We start from the raw sequence: 23,711 nt of genomic DNA, 5'->3' as shown, positions 1-23,711 counted from the left end.
GCCATCCACTTCCTTATGTCTGAAACACAGGCTTCTAGCGAGGAAATTTTGGGGCATCACCATGTTTCATTGAAATGTACAGCTGTGTGTCATCCGCATAGCAGTGAAAGTTAACATTATGTTTTTGAATGACATCCCCAAGATGTAAAATATATAGTGAAAACAATAGTGTTCCTAAAACGGAACCTTGGGGAACACCAAAATGTACATTTGATTTGTCAAAGGACAAACCATTCACAGAGACAAACTGATATCTTTCCGACAGATAAGAGCTAAACCAGGCCAGAACTTGTCAGTGTAGACCAATTTGGGTTTCCAATCTGTGGTGATCGATGGTATCAAAACCAACACCAAGGTCTAGGAACACGAGGACAGATGCAGAGCCTCGGTCTGACGCCATTAAAAGGTCATTTACCACCTTCACAAGAGCAGTCTCAGTGCTATGATGGGTTCTAACACCAGACTGAAGCATTTCATATACATTGTCTGTCTTCAGGAAGGCAGAGAGTTGCTGCGCAACAGCTTTTTCGACCATTTTTGAGAGGAATGGAAGATTCGATATAGGCCGATAGTTTTTTATATTTTCTGGGTCAAGATTTGGCTTTTTCAAGAGAGGCTTTATTACTGCCACTTTTAGTGAGTTTGGTACACATCCGGTGGATAGAGAGCCGTTTATTATGTTCAACATAGGAGGGCCAAGCACAGGAAGCAGCTCTTTCAGTAGTTTAGTTGGAATAGGGTCCAGCTTGAAGGTTCAGAGAATTAAGTTCTCCCCCGTGGCACGAACACGTGGATCTTTTATGTTGTGGGGCTGTTTTTCTTCCAAGGGCCCTGGACAACTTGTTAGGATACATGGTATCATGGACTCTATCAAGTACCAACAGATATTAAATCTAAACCTGACTGCCTCTGCTGGGAAGATTAAACTGGGCTGTGGTTGGATCTTCCAGCAGGACAATGATCCAAAGCACACCTCAAAATCAAAACAAAAATGGTTCACTGACCACCGAATCAAGGTTTTTCCATGGTCATCCCAGGACCCTGAACCCCATAGAAAACCTGTGGGATGAGCTGAAGAGGACAGTCCACAAGCGTGGACCTCGGAATCTGAAGGATCTAGAGATGAGTTCTACAACCTCATTATACATTATAGGAGAAGACTCAGAGCTGTTATCTTGGTAAAGGGAGGTTGCACAAAGTATTGAATGAATATTAAGTGGGGCACTGCATGTTTGTGTATTGTCCTGGCATAATAACTTATACTAAAGCCAATCCATGTTGTGATTCTTAATTCTCATACTTCTCTCTCTGTCCGATAGGAATGGATCATTACTGTTCACTTATGAAAAGACTCGGAGCGTCAAAATGAGCGGGGTCCAAGTTAGGTGGTGAGGACCCCCTGTCTATCAAAACTCCCAGAAGGGTGAAGGACCCCACTCTGACCAAGCGTCACACCCATTCTGTGAATGGTGCCCATAAATCTGGACCTCTCCCCAAACCCCACACGACACACCCACTCCAGACAGGGGGTTTACCCCATACTCTCCAATCCATACCCTCACAGCCTGACAGCCCCTTATCCAAACCTCCTATCAACATGACACCCCAGACCTCCCCCTGTCTCTCACCACAGACACCACGCACAACCGGCCAATGAACAGAGACCAAGCCCCCTCCACCCACCTATCAGGAGCGTGGCTGCCTCGGCATCCCGCCCCCTGGATCTCCCGTCTCAATCAGATTTCCCTCCTGAGAAACCACTCCCCTTGCTAACCCAAACCCCTCCCCTTTCCCTGTCTGTCTGAATGGCAGCCACTACAATGTTTTTCCTTCTAACCCCACCCGCCAGAAACCAACAGCCTATCAGCCAACACCTTTCCTTCTAACCCCACCCCTGGAAACCAACAGCCTATCAGCCAACCCCATTCTCTCAAACTACGCTCCCTCCGCACCCGACCAACAATTAGCAAGGTGAAGACCAGGGGATCATCTCAGAGTTTTACTCCCACTCTCGTCTACACCACATCTCCACGTGGAGAAGTGAGTTCTCTGAGTATGTCAACATGTTGCAGAGCAGGATGAGGGCCACAGGGGTGCCACCTTCCCGGGAGACAGGCTCAGACGCCAGAGGAGAGGGTAAGGAGCTGTAGGGTGGGTGTTTGTCAAGGGATGGATTGGATGGTCTCTGTCCGATGGTATGTGAATTCTGATAACTCAGTCCAGTCATGTCTGTGTCTGTCTCTCTCTCGATCACACTCCTCTCTTATCTCACTCACACACACACACACACTCCTCTCGCTCTCCTCTCTTAAATGTCATAGGAAATTTCTGCATGTTGCTAATAATGTCATCAGGGTTTGTTTGAGTGTGATGCATTTTGCAGACCATGAATAGCTGTGTACAGGGCCTTCAGAAATGATTCATACCCCTTGATTTATTCCAGATTTAGTTATTACAGCCTGAATTCAAAATGGATGAAATACAATAAAATTCTCACAGACAATATCCCATAATGACAGTGAAAACATGTTTTAGAAAATTTTGCAAATGTATTGAAAATGAAATACTGAAATATCAAATTTACATACGTATTCACACCCATGAGTCAATACTTTGTAGAAGCACCTTTGGCAGCGATTACAGCTTTGAGTCATCTTGGGTATGTCTGTGTCAGCTTTGAGTCATCTTGGGTATGTCTATCAGCTTTGAGTCATCTTGGGTAAATCTGTATCGGCTTTCAGTCATCTTGGGTAAGTCTGTCAGCTTTGAGTCATCTTGGGTATGTCTGTATCAGCTTTGAGTCATCTTGGGTGTGTCTGTATTAGAGGTCGACCGATTATGATTTTTCAATACCGATACCGATTATTGGAGGACCAAAAAAAAGTTTTGAGCCTTTGGTAGGCAAAGACTGAGTGTCGCGAGAAAATACAAGGTTACGGGCGCTTTTTGAAGACACGTCCCTTTGTTCCAGATCGCCTGCGAAGAAGTACGTTCGTCTGAGAGATTAGATAATTGTTTTGTACGTTTAGAACATCCTAAAGCTTGATTCTGCATTAGTTTGACCAGTTTAGTCGACATATAATATGTAATTTTGACGTTTTGATGCGCAACTGTTCGTGACCAGAAGTAATTTTGGAAGCATTTCAGCTGGAACTCTTAGCATATGCTAATGTGCAAAGACACACGACTTGAAACCAAATGCTGTATTGGGTAAGTATGACTACTTCCACTACATTATGATCGAAGACCATCAAAGTAAGGGAATATTTATTTTGTAATTTTGTGTTTCTGTTGACTCCAACATAGAGGAGAAATATTTCTTATGCCTGAGCGCCGTCTCAGATTATTGAAAAATGAACGATTTCTGTAACGTAAAAAAAAATGTGACAAAGCGATTGCATGAAGAAGCAGTGTATCTTTCTAACTATATGTAGAACATTTATATTTAGTCAAAGTTTATGATGTGTATTGCTGTTATCTGGCGGAGTTATTGATAATTTCTCCACACATTTTTTTAGCATTTTTTGAACATGGCGTCAATGTAAACCGAGATTTATGGATATAAATTGCATATTATTGAAAAAACATACATGTACTGTGTCACATGTCCTATTACTGTCATCTGATGAAGATTTTCAAAAAGGTTAGTGAATTATTTTCTTTTAATCCTGCGTTTGTGATTGCATCTTTTGTTCGACAAAATGGCTGCATATCGTCTGTGTCTTTGTGGTGGTTTGACATACATATGTGCTATGTTTTCGCTGTAAAACATTTTAGAAATCTGACTCGCTGGGTAGATGAACAAGGTGTTTATCTTTCATTTGAGCTATTGGACTTGTTAATGTGTGGAGGTTAAATATTTCTAAGAATATTTTGCATTCCATGCGCCACCGTTCCAGCTGAACGGGAGGTGGCGTTCCCCTAGGGAACATATGAAAGCTGGTGGTTCCTTTTAACAGGAGTCTTCAATATTCCCAGGTAAGAAGTTGTAGGTTGTAGTTATTATAGGAATATTTCTCTCTATACCATTTGTATTTCATTAACCTTTGACTATTGGATGTTCTTATAGGCACTATAGTATTGCCAGTGTAACTGTATAGCTTCCGTCCCTCTCCTCGCTCCTCCCTGGGCTCGAAGCAGGAACACAACGACAACAGCCACCCTCGAAGCAGCGTTACCCATGTCTGCATGGGGAACTACTACTCCAAGTCTGAGTGAGTGACGTTTGAACGCTATTAGCGCGCACCCCGCTAACTAGCTAGCCATTTCACATCAGTTACATCAGCCTAATCAGCCTGAGTTGATAGGCTTGAAGTCATAAACAGCTGCTGGCAAACTCACTAAAGTGTTGTTTGAATGAATGCTTACGAGCCTGCTGCTGCCTACCATCTAATATATAATATAATAATATATGCCATTTAGCAGACGCTTTTATCCAAAGCGACTTACAGTCATGTGTGCATACATTCTACGTATGGGTGGTCCCGGGGATCGAACCCACTACCCTGGCGTTACAAGCGCCATGCTCTACCAACTGAGCTACACAGGACACAGTCAGACTGCTCTATCAAATCATAGACTTAGTTATAACATGATAACACACAGAAATAAGATCCTTCGGTCATTAATATGGTCGAATCCGGAAAGTATCATCTTGAAAACAGGATGTTTATTCTTTCAGTGAAATACGAAACCTTTTTCGTATTTTATCTAAGAGGTGGCATCCATATGTCTAAATATTCCTGTTACATTGCACAACCTTCAATGTTATGACATAATTATGTAAAATTCTGGCAAATTAGGCGGCCCAAACTGTTGCATATACACTGACTCTGCGTGCAATGAACACAAGAGAAGTGACACAATTTTACCTGGTTAATATTGCCTGCTAACCTGGATTTCTTTTAGCTAAATATGCAGGTTTATACTATATATACTTCTGTGTATTGATTTTAAGAAAGGCATTGATGTTTATGGTTAGATACACATTGAGCAACGATACGCACCGCATCCATTATATGCAACGCAGGACAAGCTAGATAAACTAGTAATATCATCAACTATGTGGAGTTAACTAGTGATTATGATTGATTTGTTTTTTATAAGATAAGTTTAATGCTAGCTAGCAACTTACCTTGGTTCTTACTGCATTCGCGTAACAGGCAGGCTCCGCGTGGAGTGCAATGCAAGGCAGGTGGTTAGAGCGTTGGGCTAGTTAACTGTAAGGTTGCAAGATTGAATCCCGGAGCTGACAAGATACAAATCTGTCGGTCTGCCCCTGAACAAGGCAGTTAACCCACTGTTCCCCTGAACAAGGCAGTTAACCCACTGTTCCCCTGAACAAGGCAGTTAACCCACTGTTCCCCTGAACAAGGCAGTTAACCCACTGTTCCCCTGAACAAGGCAGTTAACCCACTGTTCCCCTGAACAAGGCAGTTAACCCACTGTTCCCCTGAACAAGGCAGTTCACCCACTGTTCCCCTGAACAAGGCAGTTCACCCACTGTTCCCCTGAACAAGGCAGTTCACCCACTGTTCCCTGAACAAGGCAGTTCACCCACTGTTCCCTGAACAAGGCAGTTCACCCACTGTTCCCCTGAACAAGGCAGTTCACCCACTGTTACCCTGAACAAGGCAGTTCACCCACTGTTCCCCTGAACAAGGCAGTTCACCCACTGTTCCCCTGAACAAGGCAGTTCACCCACTGTTCCCCTGAACAAGGCAGTTCACCCACTGTTCCCCTGAACAAGGCAGTTCACCCACTGTTCCCCTGAACAAGGCAGTTCACCCACTGTTCCTAGGCCGTCATTGAAAATAAGAATGTGTTCTTAAATTACTTGCCTAGTTAAATAAAGGGGGGTGGTGGGGGGCCAAATCGGTGTCCAAAATACCGATTTCCGATTTTTAAGAGAACTTGAAATCGGCCCTAATTAATCGGCCATTCCGATGAATCGGTCGTCCTCTAGTGTGAATACTTATGTAAATGAGATATTTCTGTATTTCATTTTCAAACAATTCTAAAAACATGTTTTCACTTGGTCATTATGGGTTATTGTGTGTAGGGTGAGGGGGGGGGAACAATTTTATCAATTTTGAATTCAAGATGTAACACAACAAAATGTGGAGTAAGTCAAGGGGTATTAACACTTTCTGTCTCCTGGTCGGTCTTTCTGTCTGTCTCCTGGTCGGTCTGTGTCTCCTGGTTCTGGCTGTTTGTCTGTCGGTCTGTCTGTCTCCTGGTCGGTCTGTCTGTCTCCTGGTCAGTCTGTCTGTCTCCTGGTCGGTCTGTCTGTCTGTCTCCTGGTCTGTCTGTCTCCTGGTCGGTCGGTCTGTCTGTCTGTCTCCTGGTCGGTCTGGTCTGTCTGTCTCCTGGTCGGTCGGTCTGTCTGTCTGTCTCCTGGTCGGTCGGTCTGTCTTTCTGTCTGTCTCCTGGTCGGTCTGTCTGTCTGTCTCCTGGTCGGTCGGTCTGTCTCCTGGTCGGTCTGTCTGTCTCCTGGTCGGTCTGTCTCCTGGTCGGTCTGTCTGTCTCCTGGTCGGTCTGTCTGTCTGTCTCCTGGTCGGTCTGTCTGTCTCCTGGTCGGTCTGTCTGTCTGTCTCCTGGTCGGTCTGTCTGTCGGTCGGTCTGTCTCCTGGTCGGTCTGTCTGTCTCCTGGTCGGTCGGTCTGTCTGTCTCCTGGTCGGTCGGTCTGTCTGTCTGTCTGTCTCCTGGTCGGTCGGTCTGTCTGTCTCCTGGTCGGTCGGTCTGTCTGTCTGTCTGTCTGTCTCCTGGTCGGTCGGTCTGTCTGTCTCCTGGTCGGTCGGTCTGTCTGTCTCCTGGTCGGTCTGTCTCCTGGTCTGTCGGTCTGTCGGTCTCCTGGTCTGTCGGTCTGTCTCCTGGTCTGTCGGTCCTGGTCTGTCTCCTGGTCGGGTCGGTCTGTCACCCACTGTCTCCTGAACAAGGCAGTTCACCCACTGTTCCCTGAACAAGGCAGTTCACCCACTGTTCCCCTGAACAAGGCAGTTCACCCACTGTTCCCTGAACAAGGCAGTTCACCCACTGTTCCCCTGAACAAGGCAGTTCACCCACTGTTCCCCTGAACAAGGCAGTTCACCCACTGTTCCCTGAACAAGGCAGTTCACCCACTGTTCCTCTGAACAAGGCAGTTCACCCACTGTTCCCTGAACAAGGCAGTTCACCCACTGTTCCCCTGAACAAGGCAGTTCACCCACTGTTCCCCTGAACAAGGCAGTTCACCCACTGTTCCCCTGAACAAGGCAGTTCACCCACTGTTCCTAGGCCGTCATTGAAAATAAGAATGTGTTCTTAAATTACTTGCCTAGTTAAATAAAAGGGGGGGTGGTGGGGGCCAAATCGGTGTCCAAAATACCGATTTCCGATTTTTAAGAGAACTTGAAATCGGCCTAATTAATCGGCCATTCCGATGAATCGGTCGTCCTCTAGTGTGAATACTTATGTAAATGAGATATTTCTGTATTTCATTTTCAAACAATTCTAAAACATGTTTTCACTTGGTCATTATGGGTTATTGTGTGTAGGGTGAGGGGGGGGGACAATTTAATCAATTTTGAATTCAAGATGTAACACAACAAAATGTGGAGTAAGTCAAGGGGTATTAACACTTTCTGTCTCCTGGTCGGTCTGTCTGTCTGTCTCCTGGTCGGTCTGTCTGTCTCCTGGTCAGTCTGTCTGTCTGTCTGTCTCTGGTCGGTCGGTCTGTCTGTCTGTCTCCTGGTCGGTCTGTCTGTCTGTCTCCTGGTCGGTCTGTCTGTCTGTCTCCTGGTCGGTCTGTCTGTCTGTCTCCTGGTCGGTCTGTCTGTCTGTCTCCTGGTCGGTCTGTCTGTCTGTCTCCTGGTCGGTCTGTCTGTCGGTCTCCTGGTCGGTCTGTCTGTCGGTCTGTCTGTTGGTCTCCTGGTCTTTCTCCTGGTCTGTCGGTCGGTCTCCTGGTCTGTCTGTCGGTCGGTCTGTCTGTCTCCTGGTCGGTCGGTCTGTCTGTCTGTCTGTCTGTCTCCTGGTCGGTCGGTCTGTCTGTCTCCTGGTCGGTCGGTCTGTCTGTCTCCTGGTCGGTCGGTCTGTCTGTCTCCTGGTCGGTCTGTCTGTCTGTCTGTCTCCTGGTCTGTCTGTCTGTCTGTCTCCTGGTCGGTCGGTCTGTCTGTCTGTCTCCTGGTCGGTCTGTCTGTCTGTCTCCTGGTCGGTCTCCTGGTCTGTCACCCACTGTCCCTGAACAAGGTCACCCACTGTTCCCCTGAACAAGGTCTGTTCCCTGAACGGCAGTTCACCCACTGGAACAAGGCGGTCTGTTCCCCTGAACGGTCTGTCTGTTCCCCTGAACAAGGCGGTTCTGTTCCCCTGAACAAGGCAGTTCACCCACTGTTCCCTGAACAAGGCAGTCTGTCCTCTGAACAAGGCAGTTCACCCACTGTTCCCCTGTCAAGGCAGTTCACCCACTGTTCCCCTGAACAAGGCAGTTCACCCACTGGTCCCTGTCTGCAGTCTGTCTCCTGGGCTGTCTGTCTGTTCCTAGGCCGTCATTGAAAATAAGTGTGTTCTTAAATTACCTGGTCTAAAGGGGGTGGTGGGGGGGGGCCAAATCGGTGTCCAAAAATACCGATGGATTTTTAAGAGAACTGAAATCGGCCCTGTCGGTCTCCTGAATCTCCGGTGGTGTGAATACTTATGTAAATGAGATATTTCTGTATTTCATTTTCAAACAATGGTCTGTTTTCTGGTCATTATGGGTTGTGTGTAGGTCGGTCGGTCTTTTGAATTCAAGATGTAACTCCTGGTCTGTCTGTTGGTCTCCTGGTCTTTCTGTCTGTCTGTCGGTCGGTCTCCTGGTCTCTGTCTGTCTGTCTGTCTCTGTCTGTCTCCTGGTCGGTCTGTCTGTCTGTCTGTCTCCTGGTCGGTCGGTCTGTCTGTCTGTCTCCTGGTCGGTCTGTCTGTCTGTCTGTCTCCTGGTCGGTCTGTCTGTCTGTCTCTGTCTCCTGGTCTGTCTCCTGTCGGTCTGTCTGTCTGTCTCCTGGTCGGTCGGTTGGTCTCTGGTCTTTCTCCTGGTCTGTCGGTCGGTCTCCTGGTCTGTCTGTCGGTCGGTCTGTCTGTCTCCTGATCGGTCGGTCTGTCTGTCGGTCTCCTGGTCTGTCTGTCTGTCTCCTGGTCTGTCGGTCGTCTGTCTGTCTGTCTCCTGGTCGGTCTGTCTGTCTGTCTGTCGGTCCTGTCTCGTCTGTCTCTGGTCGGTCTGTCTGTCTCCTGGTCGGTCTGTCTGTCTGTCTGTCCCTGGTCGGTCTGGTCGGTCTGTCTGTCTCCCGGTCGGTCTGTCTGTCTCCTGGTCGGTCGGTCTGTCGTCTGTCTCCTGGTCGGGTCGGTCTGTCTGTCTGTCTGTCTCCTGGTCGGTCGGTCTGTCTGTCTGTCTCCTGGTCTGTCTGTCTGTCTGTCTCCTGGTCTGTCTGTTGGTCTCCTGGTCTTTCTCCTGGTCTGTCGGTCGGTCTCCTGGTCTGTCTGTCGGTGTCTGTCTGTCGGTCTGTCTGTCTGTCTGTCTGTCTGTCTGTCTCCTGGTCTGTCTCCTGGTCTGTCGGTCGGTCTCCTGGTCTGTCTGTCGGTCTCCTGGTCTGTCGGTCGGTCTGTCTGTCTCCTGGTCGGTCTGTCTGTCTGTCTCCTGGTCTGTCTCCTGGTCTGTCGGTCTGTCTCCTGGTCTGTCGGTCTGTCTCCTGGTCTTTCTCCTTGTCTGTCGGTCTGTCTCCTGATCTGTCTGTCTGCTGACCAGGTTTGTCCACTGCTCCTGGCCCTCAGTCCTGTATCCTGCATGTGGACATGGACTGTTTCTTTGTCTCCGTGGGGATCAGACACAGACCAGACCTCAAAGGTATACACGCACACACTCAAGTATCTCTATCATATTTTCTATTCTAGTCCCAAGCGCCCACTAACCGCACCCCCCCCGCTCCTCCCCCAGGGAAATCTGTAGCGGTGACCAGTAACCATGGTTCAGGCAGAGTAGCCCAGAGGCCTGGTGTTGACCGCCAGCTGGAGCTGCAGTGCTACCATAAAAAATACTCCTATCCAGCTGTGTCAGAGAGGAAGGAAGGGGACCTGGAGGAAATTACATCATCAGAGACAGAGAGTCACATCTCTCATGGCAACAGTGTTGACCAGGATACTGCTGCCCTCTCTATGGCTGAGATCACCTCCTGTAGCTATGAGGCCAGGTACAACACATATACGTACACACACACACGCACACACACACACGTACACTCTACCCTATAGTAATATGTGGTCTCTCTTTCTGTCTGTCAGGCAGGCAGGGGTGAGGAATGGTATGTTTTTTGGCCAGGCCAAACAACTGTGTCCCTCCCTGCAGTCTGTCCCTTATGACTTCCAGGCCTACAAGAAGGTAGCCCTGGCCATGTATGAGACCCTCGCCAGGTACGGATGGAGAGATGGATGAACAGATACTCACACTCTCTCTCTATACCTGTCATCTATGACTATTAGTTACTTGATAGGATTGTAGCACAATCTCATCTATTAAAGAACAAATTGATTTACCTTTTCTCTTTATCTTCTCTCTTCCTCTGCCTCTTTCTCTCTCTCTCTGTGTTTCTCTCTCTCTCTCTGTGTGTGTTTCTCTCTCTCTCTCTCTCTGTGTTTCTCTCTCTCTCTCTCTGTGTTTCTCTCTCTCTGTGTTTTCTCTCTCTCTCTGTGTTTCTCTCTCTCTCTGTGTTTCTCTCCCTCTCTCTCTCTGTCTCTAGTTATTCTCATGATATCGAGGCCCTGAGTTGTGACGAGGCGTTGGTGGATAGCTCTGCCCTGCTGGCTGAGTTGAGTGTTACACCAGATGAACTTGCCAGTGCCATCCGAGCAGATGTCAGGGAGAGGACTGGGTGCTCCGCCTCAGTGGGCATGGGTGAGTAGTGCCTTCCTCTGCCACCCCTGAGTCACATTGTGTATGCTGGCATACTGGACACCCCTGTAGACCCCTGCAATGCTTTTGGGGCCCATATGCCTGTCATCAATGTCTATTTTCTTTTTTATATAAATAATTTTGGCAATAACCCTACAAAAAGTTATTAATGAACCTTTTTCATTTCCATATGGACTAGAAAGCAAAGTGTTTGTTTCTTGGTCTTCGGGAATGTGACTGAAATGTGCCTCAGGCCTTGAAAAATAAAATGTTTAACTGATTGAAAGTGTAAAGAGATCTGGGTGAATAAATGACAGTGGAGATGCCTTGGCTGTTCAAAAGGCATCAGACCGAGAGCCTAATGCTTCTTCAGTTAGTTAGGATTTCTTTGTTGAGAAAGTCATTTCTCTTCAGAAGCTAAAGTTTCAGAGATGGTAAAACCAGCTTGATTGCCATAGGCGTATCAGGAAACTGGACAGGAGGGAGGGGTGCTTCAAAATATAGCAGTTCTGTAACATATTTAATTCAGCCTCTCATTCTTAATTGCCGGCCTCAATGCGTTACGGAAAGAGGTTGTATTGGAATCTGGGTCGTCTGGATACTGGACAACCAATCAATTGGCAAATGCAAACATCTTTAGCGGACAACAGTTCTTCAGGCCTTGAACAAAAAAAAAGCGGTTTGCGATTTCGTTCATACTGGTGAACCGGCGTTTGAGTTGTGGGGTTGCAATATCAACAGTCCCTTATCTCTGGTATATCTTGGCATGCATCATTCAAGACTACGTTTAACTTGTGTGCAGCGCAATGGACATGTAACGCACAGTATCTCAGGAAAGACTGTCTGGGTTGACTCCGTATAGGAAACCAAAGAAAGATGAAGTGCATTATGCCAGTGATTCTGTTGGCACGACATTTGGAAACGGAGGGGCAGCATAGTTTCCTCCCACTGTATTACATCCTGTCTAACCTCTGTGACCTTGACCTGTCCAGGGTCCAACATCCTGTTGGCGAGAATGGCTACCCGAAAGGCTAAGCCGAACGGACAGTACCTCCTGAGGTCAGAGGAAGTGGATGACTTCATCAGGGACCAGACGGTGACCAGCCTACCAGGTGAGGCACTACAGCACCACCTGCTGGCCACACACACAGTTACTCTGCAACTGATGATCATCTTTCTTGTGCATCTCCAAAATATAAACTGTCCTTCTCTACACCCTCCATCTCTCCTTCTCCACCCATCCCTGTATTTCTCTCCCCTCTTCTCCCTCAGGTGTGGGCCGTTCTATGGGTGGTAAACTGGCATCTCTGGGTGTGAGGTCATGTGGGGACCTGCAGCAGGTGTCTCTGCAGCGGCTGCAGAAGGCGTTTGGCCCTCGCACCGGTCAGACCCTCTTCAGGTTCTGCCGAGGTCTGGACGACCGGCCCGTCCGTAGCGAGAAAGAGAAGAAGTCTGTCTCTGCTGAGATTAACTACAACATCCGCTTCACACAGGTCCGTACCTGTCTGTCTCTGCTGAGATTAACTACAACATCCGCTTCACACAGGTCCGTACCTGTTTAATCCGGTTTACACAGGTAAGAGCTTGTTTGATCTGGTCCACGCAGGTCATAACTGGTTTATACTGATCAGAACTGGGGCTTATTCAAGGAGGCAGAATATTCAGATTGTTCCGAATGGGATATTTCCTGAAGCACAGACATTCTTCTTTGCTTGTTCAAAGTGACAGGCTTTTCTATCACTTTCTCCATTCTCTCTTTCACTAAATTCTCTCTATCTTACCAGGTGGACGAGGCGGAGTCGTTCCTGACCCAACTGTCCATTGAGGTGCAGAAGCGTCTGCAGGGGGCGGGGCTTAGGGGTCGCAGGCTGACCCTAAAGGTCATGGTCTGTAAGGCAGGGGTGGAGCAATCCAACTACAGTGGTCATGGCACCTGTAACAGTTTGGCTAGGTGAGACACGGTGGCCATGTCTGAATACCCATGAATAGTAGGCTCTTTGGGTATGAGAAAATATAACATTTTATAGCATGTCAAATGAATTGTGCTTTAAATGCCAGGATGTCATACCAGCTGAAATGAGTATGACATCCTGGCATTTAAAGCACAATTTCAGCTGCACACCTTTGAGGAATGAGCATCATCTTTTCACCCTCGCGTGTGTTTGACAACAGCTGATAATCAGAATAGAGGACACGCATAAATAAACAAATGGCGTCAAATCAACGCAGTTGAACATTACGAGGCATTCTCAGGATGGATCAGCCTAGGATGTTATTTGTTGCTAGTTCTCAGGATGGATCAGCCTAGGATGTTATTTGTTGCTAGTTCTCAGGATGGATCAGCCTAGGATGTTATTTGTTGCTAGTTCTCAGGATGGATCAGCCTAGGATGTTATTTGTTGCTAGTTCTCAGGATGGATCAGCCTAGGATGTTATTTGTTGCTAGTTCTCAGGATGGATCAGCCTAGGATGTTATTTGTTGCTAGTTCTCAGGATGGATCAGCCTAGGATGTTATTTGTTGCTAGTTCTCAGGATGGATCAGGATGGATCAGGATGGATCAGCATAGGATGTTATTTGTTGCTAGTTCTCAGGATGGATCAGCCTAGGATGTTATTTGTTGCTAGTTCTCAGGATGGATCAGCCTAGGATGTTATTTGTTGCTAGTTCTCAGGATGGATGCCTAGGATGTTATTTGTTGCTAGTTCTCAGGATGGATCAGCCTAGGATGTTATTTGTTGCTAGTTCTCAGGATGGATCAGCATAGGATGTTATTTGTTGCTTACTGCATTTGTTTGTTTTTTAAAATAAAAATAGTATGTTCTAAATAGTTTGTAGTACAATTAGTACACAGTATGTAGTTTTAGTAAATAGCAGGCAAAACAGATTTCAGACACTTCCTGGAACACACTGAGGGGACATAATTGAGAGTCTTCCTCTTCTCTCTCCCCATCTCCTCCTCGTTTCTCCTCTTCTCCTCTTTTCTCCTCTCCCTCTCTCCTCTACCCTCCTCTCCTCTCTCCCCCTCTCTCCTCTCTCAGGTCAGTGAACCTGGCCCAGCTTACAGACTGTGGTCATTTGATAGCCAGTGAGGTCATCAAGCTGTTCCACGCAATGAGGCTGAAGGTGCAGGACCTGAGGGGGGTGGGCCTCCAGGTGCAGCTCCTCGAGGGGCCCACTCCGTCCCCAAGGACCCCACGGGCCCTAAAACATGCTACATCAGAGACAAGCTGCTGGCCCAGCACCCCCCCGCCCAACATAACTATACAGGTAAGTGTGTGTGTGAGCTCTTGTTAGTGGTTACCTCAAGGAGCCAGTCATCGAGCCATAGAACGACCTCTGCTGTCTCTCTTCCTTCAGATTCGCTACCTAATACCGCCATTACTGACACATGCACCAGTCAGGAAAATAGTTCCTCTGCCAGAGTCCTGTCCCCCTTCTCCACTCCCCGCCCGACATTGCCTGCTGAGCCAATCCCAGGGACAAGTAAAGGAGAGCCGCCGCACACCTAACCATGTTTATAACCGCCTTAACCTCAGCATCGAGGTCTCCCCTCTCTCACAGGTACTTCACGCCTAGATCAACAGTGCATTGCTCTCATTGAAAAAACATTCGGCTGGCTATGTTTTTGAAGCATAATTTCAAGTCCAATCAAATTTGATTTGTCACATGCTCCGAATACAACAGGTATAGATAGACCTTACAGTGTAGCAGCAGTGTAAAAACACAGGGGGGGGGGGGGGCGCAGGTGGCCATTTAATGAATAGTTCAGCAGTCTTATGGCTTGGAGGCTTGGAGTCTTGCTTGGAGGTAGAAGCTAGAAAGGAGCCTTTTGGGCAGTAGAATCACCCTCACACACAGGTTTCCCAGGATACATGTTGTATGTGTGTCTGTGTCCATGTCAGGTGGACCGGTCGGTGTTGGAGGCCTTGCCTGCAGAGTTGAGAGAACATGTGGAGCACTCCTGGACCCACAGAGACACAGAGAGAACACACAACGGTTCACACCCTGGCCCCTCTTCTACTTCTTCTTCCTGTTCATCTTCCCCTCTACCCTCCTCTCCTCCTCCCCCCGCTGCCCCTCCTGTAGGAGCACTGGTGCTTCAGATCCCCAAACAGTCTGGACAGACCGGCTCCACAGGCATCATACTGGAACTGTCTGACTTCTCCCAGGTACACACACACCACACACACACACACACACACACACACACACACACACACACACACACATTCTCATTACACACACAACATCCCACATAAACACACACACACACACACTCTGTCTGTGTCTGTGTTTCTCTGTCTGTGTCTGTCTTTCCCTATAAACTCCACTGTTGTTTCTGTGTCTGTCTTTCTCTCTCCCTGTGTGTGTGTGTGTGTGTGTGTGTGTATGTGTGTGTGTGTGTGTAGGTTGACCCGGAGGTGTTTGCAGAACTCCCCAGAGAACTCCAGGAGGAGCTGCGTTCAGTGTACGGCCGCAGAGAGAACACCCATGGGATCATGGGTAAGAATACAGTATATCTACCCAATAATATACACTGAGTTTACCAATCATTAAGAACACCTTCCTAATAAGAATGGTCCCATCAGTTCGTTGCGCATGGACTCTACAAGGTGTCCAAAGCGTTCCACAGGGATGCTGGCCCATGTTGACTCCAATGCGCCTGGCACCATACCAGTGCGCCTGGCACCATACCAGTGCGCCTGGCACCATACCAGTGCGCCTGGCACCATACCCCATTCAAAGACACTTAAATATTTTGTCTTGCCCATTCACCCTCTGAATGGCACACACACACACAATCCATGTCTTATTGTCTCAAGGCTTAAAAATCCTTCTTTAACATGTCCCCTTCATCTACACTGGTTGAAGTGGATTTAACAGGTGACATCAATGAGGGATCATAGCTTCCACCTGGATTCCCCAGTCAGTCTGACATGTAAAGAGCAGGTGTTCTTAATGTTTTGTACGCTCAGTGGATACTAATAATATAATATAGAATATATATGCCATTTAGCAATACACTGGAAAGAACCATAGAACCGACTAATGATCAAATTAAACTTTCATTGCATTGCCCCCTTTCTCTCTCTTTCCTTCTCTACCTTTCACTCCTTCCCTTGCCTCGCTTATCCCCCCTCCTCTCTTTCTCTGTAGCAGACCAGAGGAACCCCTGTTGCATCTGAAGCATGTGGGGGTGGGTTGGATGAAGCGCGGCTACAAGAAGAATGCCAACAAAGGCCCCTCCTCTAAAGAGGCCCCGCCCACCAGGAAACACCCCGGCCAAAGACCTACCACGTGCTCAGACCCAGGGACCTACCCAATGGCCTCAAGGTGAGCCCCTAAACACTTATGCAAGTTAAGTTGTCTGTTTTATTAATGATGCATAGTGATTAAACTGGCCTGAACTGACCCCCATCCAGCTGGAGAATGGACCTTCCACCTCCCCTACAGCAGGACTGACCCAGAGACTCTGTCCAAGTTCACCCCTTGCCCTGAACCCACCTCCTGGCTGGAGCCTGTGATTTCAGGGACATCCGAACACTACTCAGAGAATGGATCACTACCATCTCAGGTACAGAATGGGGAGTGGGTCGTTTACTACCATCTATGCAAAAGGGGACATTTTCTGCCATAGTTCAGTCGTGGCCAAAGTTTTTAGAATGACACAAATATTAATTTTCACAAAGTCTGCTGCCTCAGTTTGTATGATGGCAATATGCTTCACAGGCAAGGATATTGCTGCCAGTAAGATTGCTCCTAAATCAACCATTTATCGTTTCATCAAGAACTTCAGGAGAGCGGTTCAATTGTTGTGAAGAAGTCTTCAGGGCGCCCAAGAAAGTCCAGCAAGCGCCAGGACCGTCTCCTAAAGTTGATTCAGCTGTGGGATGGGGCACCACCAGTACAGAACTTGCTCAGGAATGGCAGCGGACAGGTGTGAGTGCATCTGCACGCACAGTGAGGCGAAGACTTTTGGAGGATAACCTGGTGTCGAATGTCAAGATGGGCAGCGAAAGCCACTTCTCTCCAGGAAAAACATCAGGGACAGTATGATATTCTGCAAAAGGTACAGCGGTGGACTGCTGAGGACTGGGGTAAAGTCATTTTCTCTGATGAATCCCCTTTCCGATTGTTTGGGGCATCCGGAAAAAAGCTTGTCCGGAGAAGACAAGGTGAGCGCTACCATCAGTCCTGTGTCATGCCAGCAGTAAAGCATCCTGAGACCATTCATGTGTGGGGTTGCTTCTCAGCCAAGGGAGTGGGCTCACTCACAATCTTGCCTAAGAACACAGCCATGAATAAAGAATGGTACCAACACATCCTCCGAGAGCATCTTCTCCCAACCATCCCAGGAACAGTTTGGTGACGAACAATGTCTTTTCCAGCATGATGGAGCACCTTGCCATAAGACAAAAAGTGATAACTAAGTGGCTCGGGGGACAAAACATTAATATAGGTCCATGGTCAGGAAACTCCCCAGACCTTAATCCCATTGAGAACTTGTGGTCAATCCTCAAGAGGCTGGTGGACAAACAAAAACCCACAAATTCTGACAAAGTCCATGCATTTATTATGCAAGAATGGGCTGCCATCAGTCAGGATGTGGCCCAGAAGTCCATTTACAGAATGCCAGGGGCGGATTGAATGTGCTGCCATCAGTCAGGATGTGGCCCAGAAGTTAATTGACAGAATGCCAGGCGGATTGAATGTGCTGCCATCAGGTAGGATGTGGCCCAGAAGTTAATTGACAGAATGCCAGGGGCGGATTGAATGTGCTGCCATCAGTCAGGATGTGGCCCAGAAGTTAATTGACAGAATGCCAGGGCGGATTGAATGTGCTGCCATCAGGTAGGATGTGGCCCAGAAGTTAATAGACAGAATGCCAGGGCGGATTGAATGTGCTGCCATCAGGTAGGATGTGGCCCAGAAGTTAATTGACAGAATGCCAGGGCGGATTGAATGTGCTGCCATCAGGTAGGATGTGGCCCAGAAGTTAATTGACAGAATGCCAGGGGCGGATTGAATGTGCTCAGTCAGGATGTGGCCCAGAAGTTAATTGACAGAATGCCAGGGATTGAATGTGCTGCCATCAGTCAGGATGTGGCCCAGAAGTTAATTGACAGAATGCCAGGGCGGATTGAATGTGCTGCCATCAGTCAGGATGTGGCCCAGAAGTTAATTGACAGCATGCCAGGGCGGATTGAATGTGCTGCCATCAGTCAGGATGTGGCCCAGAAGTTAATTGACAGCATGCCAGGGCGGATTGAATGTGCTGCCATCAGTCAGGATGTGGCCCAGAAGTTCATTGACAGCATGCCGGGCGGATTGAATGTGCTGCCATCAGTCAGGATGTGGCCCAGAAGTTCATTGACAGCATGCCGGGCGGATTGAATGTGCTGCCATCAGTCAGGATGTGGCCCAGAAGTTCATTGACAGCATGCCAGGGCGGATTGAATGTGCTGCCATCAGTCAGGATGTGGCCCAGAAGTTCATTGACAGCATGCCGGGGCGGATTGCAGAAGTCTTGAAAAAGAAGGATCAACACTGCAAATATTGATTCTTTGCATCAACTTCATGTAATTGTCAATAAAAGCCTTTGACACTTATGACATGCTTGTAATTAAACTTTAGTATCCATAGTAACATCTGACAAAATTATCTAAAGACACTGAAGCAGCAAACATTGTGGAAATTAATATTTGTGTCATTCTCAACTTTTTGCCACAACTGTAGTTGTGTTTTTGACTGTGTTAAAGATGTGGTTTTGACTGTATTAAATATGTGGTTTTGACTGTATTAAATATGTGGTTTTGACTGTATTAAATATGTGGTTTGACTGTGTTAAAGATGTGGTTTTGACTGTGTTAAAGATGTGGTTTTGACTGTGTTAAAGATGTGGTTTTGACTGTGTTAAAGATGTGGTTTTGACTTTTCTAAGTAGTTTTGCATTTTCCCCCCCTCAGACCCCATGGAGGAGGACATTTCTGCAGGTAGTCAAGTACTGCACTGATCTGATCAATGACAAGGACCTAGAAAACTTGACCTGATCATCAAGTACATGTGAAGAGGTACGTCCATTCGTGGTCTAACTCTCCCTTCTTCACCTTTGTCTCAGTGAGGGACCACTGCCATTGTCAAATAGGACCTGTTTGGGGATAGAGGATCATTCTACCTCTGTTGTTGAGATTCCATTTCAATTAGTGTTTTTCTCTTTTCATGTGTGTTTTAGTTTATCAGATATTTAAGTGTTTAGGCCTAAGGCATGTGTGTTTTAGTTTATTAGATATTTACGTGTTAGGCCTAAGGCGTGTGTTTAGTTTATTAGATATTCAAGTGTGTTTAGGATATTCCAGTGTGTTAAGGCATGTGTGTTTAGTTTATTAGATATTCAAGTGTGTTAGGCTAAGGCATGTCTTATGTCATGGCAGGTTGATGCAGCAGTCTGTGGAGTCTGTATGGAGCATGGCCTTTGACTTCATCCTGGACAACGTGCAGGTGGTGGTACAGAGACCTACGGCAGCACTCTGAAGATCACGAGAGAGGGCAGCACTTGAAGATCACGTAGGAGAGGGCAAACACTCTGAAGATCACGTAGGAGAGGGCAACACTCTGAAGATCACGTAGGAGAGGACAACACTGAAGATCACGTAGGAGAGGGCAACACTCTGAAGATCACGTAGGAGAGGGCAGCACTCTGAAGATCACGTAGGAGAGGGCAGCACTCTGAAGATCACGTAGGAGAGGACAACACTGAAGATCACGTAGGAGAGGGCAACACTCTGAAGATCACGTAGGAGAGGGCAACACTGAAGATCATGTAGGAGAGGGCAACACTCTGAAGATCACGTAGGAGAGGGCAACACTCTGAAGATCACGTAGGAGAGGGCAACACTCTGAAGATCACGTAGGAGAGGGCAACACTCTGAAGATCACGTAGGAGAGGGCAACACTGAAGGTCACATAGGAGAGGGCAACACTGAAGATCACGTAGGAGAGGGCAACACTCTGAAGTTCACAACACTCTGAAGATCACATAGGAGAGGGCAACACTGAAGATCTCGTAGGAGAGGGCAACACTGAAGATCTCGTAGGAGAGGGCAACACTGAAGATCTCGTAGGAGAGGGCAACACTGAATATCACGTAGGAGAGGGCAACACTGAACATCACGTAGGAGAGGGCAACACTCTGAAGATCACGTAGGAGAGGGCAGCACTCTGAAGATCACGTAGGAGAGGGCAACACTCTGAAGATCACATAGGAGAGGGCAACACTGAAGATCACGTAGGAGAGGGCAACACTCTGAAAATCACGTAGGAGAGGGCACGGCAGGCTCTGGCCAAGTCTCAAATCAACCCTATTCCCCATATAGTGCACAGGTCAAAGGTATTATACTAATATGTGGAGGATAGAATGCCATTTGAGATCCAGTTTTGCTCCTCCTGCTCCTGTTTGTTTTGCCACTGTTACATCATCCCACTATTACATCATGATCCTGTGGGAGGAGCTGGGTCAAATCTGGGTCAAACCATGATGTCTGTGATCTTCAGCACGGAAAGTCGGAGTTCTAGAAAGGTGCCAGAGTTTTAGAGTTGGATGACCATTCAAAACTATTTTTCCCAGTTGTCTTAAAGGCACTGAAGTCGGAAGTCAGAGTTCCCATTTCCCAGTTGTTTTGAACACGACAATAACCTGGACACGTGTTCTCTCCTTGTGTCATCACAGTGAAAGAGTTCTGTGTCATTGTGATCAGCACAACAATCAATCTAATCTCATATTTGAGCTATATTGAAACATGTGCAATATCAGCTAGCCAAAGGAGGTATGATTAAACATGTTAAAGTGAATATATAAAGTGAAAAACAACAAAAATTAACAGTAAAAACATTACACATACAGAAGTTTGAAAATCAGAAGATATCATAAATGTCATATTATATATATATATATATACATATATACATATATATATATATATATATATTATATATATATAGATAGAGTGGCTATATATATATATATATATATATATATATATATATACAATGTACAAATAGTTAAATGACACAAGATAAATGAATAAGCATAACATGGGTTGTATTTACAATGGTGTTTTGTTCTTCACTGGCTGTTCTTTCTCGTGGCAACAGGTCACAAATCTTGCTGCTGTGATGTTGTTATGTTACCTTGTTTTGCACCAGTTGTTATGTTGTCTGTTTGCACCAGTTGTTATGTTACTCTGTTTTAACCAGTTGTTCAACTCTCTGCTTTGCACCAGTTGTTCTGTTACTCTCTGCTTTGCACCAGTTGTTCTGTTACTCTGCTTTGCACCAGTTGTGCTGTTTGCACTCTGCTTTGCACCAGTTGTTCTGTTACTGTTTGCACTCTGCTTTGCACCAGGTGTTCTGTTACTCTTGCTTTGCACCAGTTGTTCTGTTACTCTCTGCTTTGCACCAGTTGTTATGTTACTCTCTGCTTTGCACCAGTTGTTATGTTACTCTGCTTTGCACCAGTTGTTCTGTTACTCTGCTTTGCACCAGTTGTTATGTTTAAATGTTTGCACCAGGTGTTCTGTTACTTCTGCTTTGCACCAGTTGTTCTGTTACTCTCTGCTTTGCACCAGTTGTTCTGTTACTCTCTGCTTTGCACCAGTTGTTATGTTACTCTGCTTTGCACCAGTTAGTTACTCTGCTTTGCACCAGGTGTTCTGTTACTCTCTGCTTTGCACCAGTTGTTCTGTTACTCTCTGCTTTGCACCAGTTGTACCAGTTGTTATGTTACTCTCTGCTTTGTACCAGTTGTTATGTTACTCTCTGCTTTGCACCAGTTGTTATGTTACTCTCTGCTTTGCACCAGTTGTTATGTTACTCCTCTGCTTTGCACCAGTTGTTATGTTACTCTGCTTTGCACCAGTTGTTCTGTTACTGCTTTGCACCAGGTGTTATGTTACTCTCTGCTTTGCACCAGTTGTTATGTTACTCTCTGCTTTGCACCAGTTGTTATGTTACTCTGCTTTGCACCAAAGTTGTTATGTTACTCTGCTTTGCACCAGTTGTTATGTTACTCTCTGCTTTGCACCAGCTGTTCTTGTTACTCTGCTTTGCGTAACTAGAAGTTGTTATGTTACTCTGCTTTGCACCAGTTGTTCTGTTACTCTGCTTTGTACCAGTTGTTATGTTACTCTGGGTTTTGCACCAGTTGTTAAGTGTGTTACTCTGCTTTTGCACCAGTTGTTATGTTTCTCTGCTTCTGCACCAGTTGTTATGTTACTCTCTGCTTTGCAACCAGTTGTGCTGTTACTTCTCTGTTTTTTGCACCAGTTGTTATGTTACTCTCTCTGCTTGGTAATCAGTTATGTTACTCTGCTTTGCACCAGTTGTTCTGTTACCTCTGCTTTGCACCAGTTGTTGTTATGTTACCTCTGCTTTGCACCAGTTGTTCTGTTACTCTCTGCTTTGCACCAGTTGTTCTGTTACTCTGTTTTGCACCAGTTGTTCTGTTACTCTCTGCTTTGCACCAGTTGTTATGTTACTCTGCTTTGCACCAGTTGTTCTGTTACTCTCTGCTTTGCACCAGTTGTTATGTTACTCTCTGCTTTGCACCAGTTGTTCTGTTACTCTCTGCTTTGCACCAGTTGTTCTGTTACTCTGCTTTGCACCAGTTGTGCTGTTACTCTGCTTTGCACCAGGTGTTCTGTTACTCTGCTTTGCACCAGGTGTTCTGTTACTCTCTGCTTTGCACCAGTTGTTCTGTTACTCTCTGTTTTGCACCAGTTGTTCTGTTACTCTCTGCTTTGCACCAGTTGTTATGTTACTCTGCTTTGCACCAGTTGTTATGTTACTCTGCTTTGCACCAGTTGTTATGTTACTCTCTGCTTTGCACCAGTTGTTCTGTTACTCTCTGCTTTGCACCAGTTGTTATGTTACTCTCTGCTTTGCACCAGTTGTTATGTTACTCTCTGCTTTGCACCAGTTATGTTACTCTCTGCTTTGCACCAGGTGTTCTGTTACTCTCTGCTTTGCACCAGTTGTTCTGTTACTCTCTGCTTTACACCAGTTGTTATGTTACTCTCTGCTTTGCACCAGTTGTTATGTTACTCTCTGCTTTGCACCAGTTGTTATGTTACTCTCTGCTTTGCACCAGTTGTTATGTTACTCTCTGCTTTGCACCAGTTGTTATGTTACTCTCTGCTTTGCACCAGTTGTTATGTTACTCTGCTTTGCACCAGTTGTTCTGTTACTCTCTGCTTTGCACCAGTTGTTGTTATGTTACTCTCTGCTTTGCACCAGTTGTTATGTTACTCTCTGCTTTGCACCAGTTGTTATGTTACTCTCTGCTTTGCACCAGTTGTTATGTTACTCTCTGCTTTGTACCAGTTGTTCTGTTACTCTCTGCTTTGCACCAGTTGTTATGTTACTCTCTGCTTTGCACCAGTTGTTCTGTTACTCTCTGCTTTGCACCAGTTGTTATGTTACTCTCTGCTTTGCACCAGTTGTTATGTTACTCTCTGCTTTGCACCAGTTGTTATGTTACTCTCTGCTTTGTACCAGTTGTTATGTTACTCTCTGCTTTGCACCAGTTGTTATGTTACTCTCTGCTTTGCACCAGTTGTTATGTTACTCTCTGCTTTGTACCAGTTGTTCTGTTACTCTCTGCTTTGCACCAGTTGATATGTTACTCTCTGCTTTGCACCAGTTGTTCTGTTACTCTCTGCTTTGCACCAGTTGTTATGTTTCTCTGCTTTGCACCAGGTGTTCTGTTACTCTCTGCTTTGCACCAGGTGTTATGTTTCTCTGCTTTGCACCAGTTG

The 23,711-nt window shown here is 46.5% G+C and overlaps 1 pseudogene; it reads left to right on the top strand.

The window, feature by feature from the left end:
• Positions 1–4,079: 4,079 nt before the first annotated feature.
• Positions 4,080–16,085, top strand: LOC124029238 (annotated as a pseudogene).
• The last annotated feature ends 7,626 nt before the right edge of the window (positions 16,086–23,711 follow it).

Source organism: Oncorhynchus gorbuscha, unplaced genomic scaffold (genome assembly GCF_021184085.1).
Source record: "Oncorhynchus gorbuscha isolate QuinsamMale2020 ecotype Even-year unplaced genomic scaffold, OgorEven_v1.0 Un_scaffold_5859, whole genome shotgun sequence".
NCBI classification, from domain to species: domain Eukaryota; kingdom Metazoa; phylum Chordata; class Actinopteri; order Salmoniformes; family Salmonidae; genus Oncorhynchus; species Oncorhynchus gorbuscha.
Note: the sequence above shows the minus strand (reverse complement) of the source record. Positions and strands in the feature narration are given on the sequence as shown.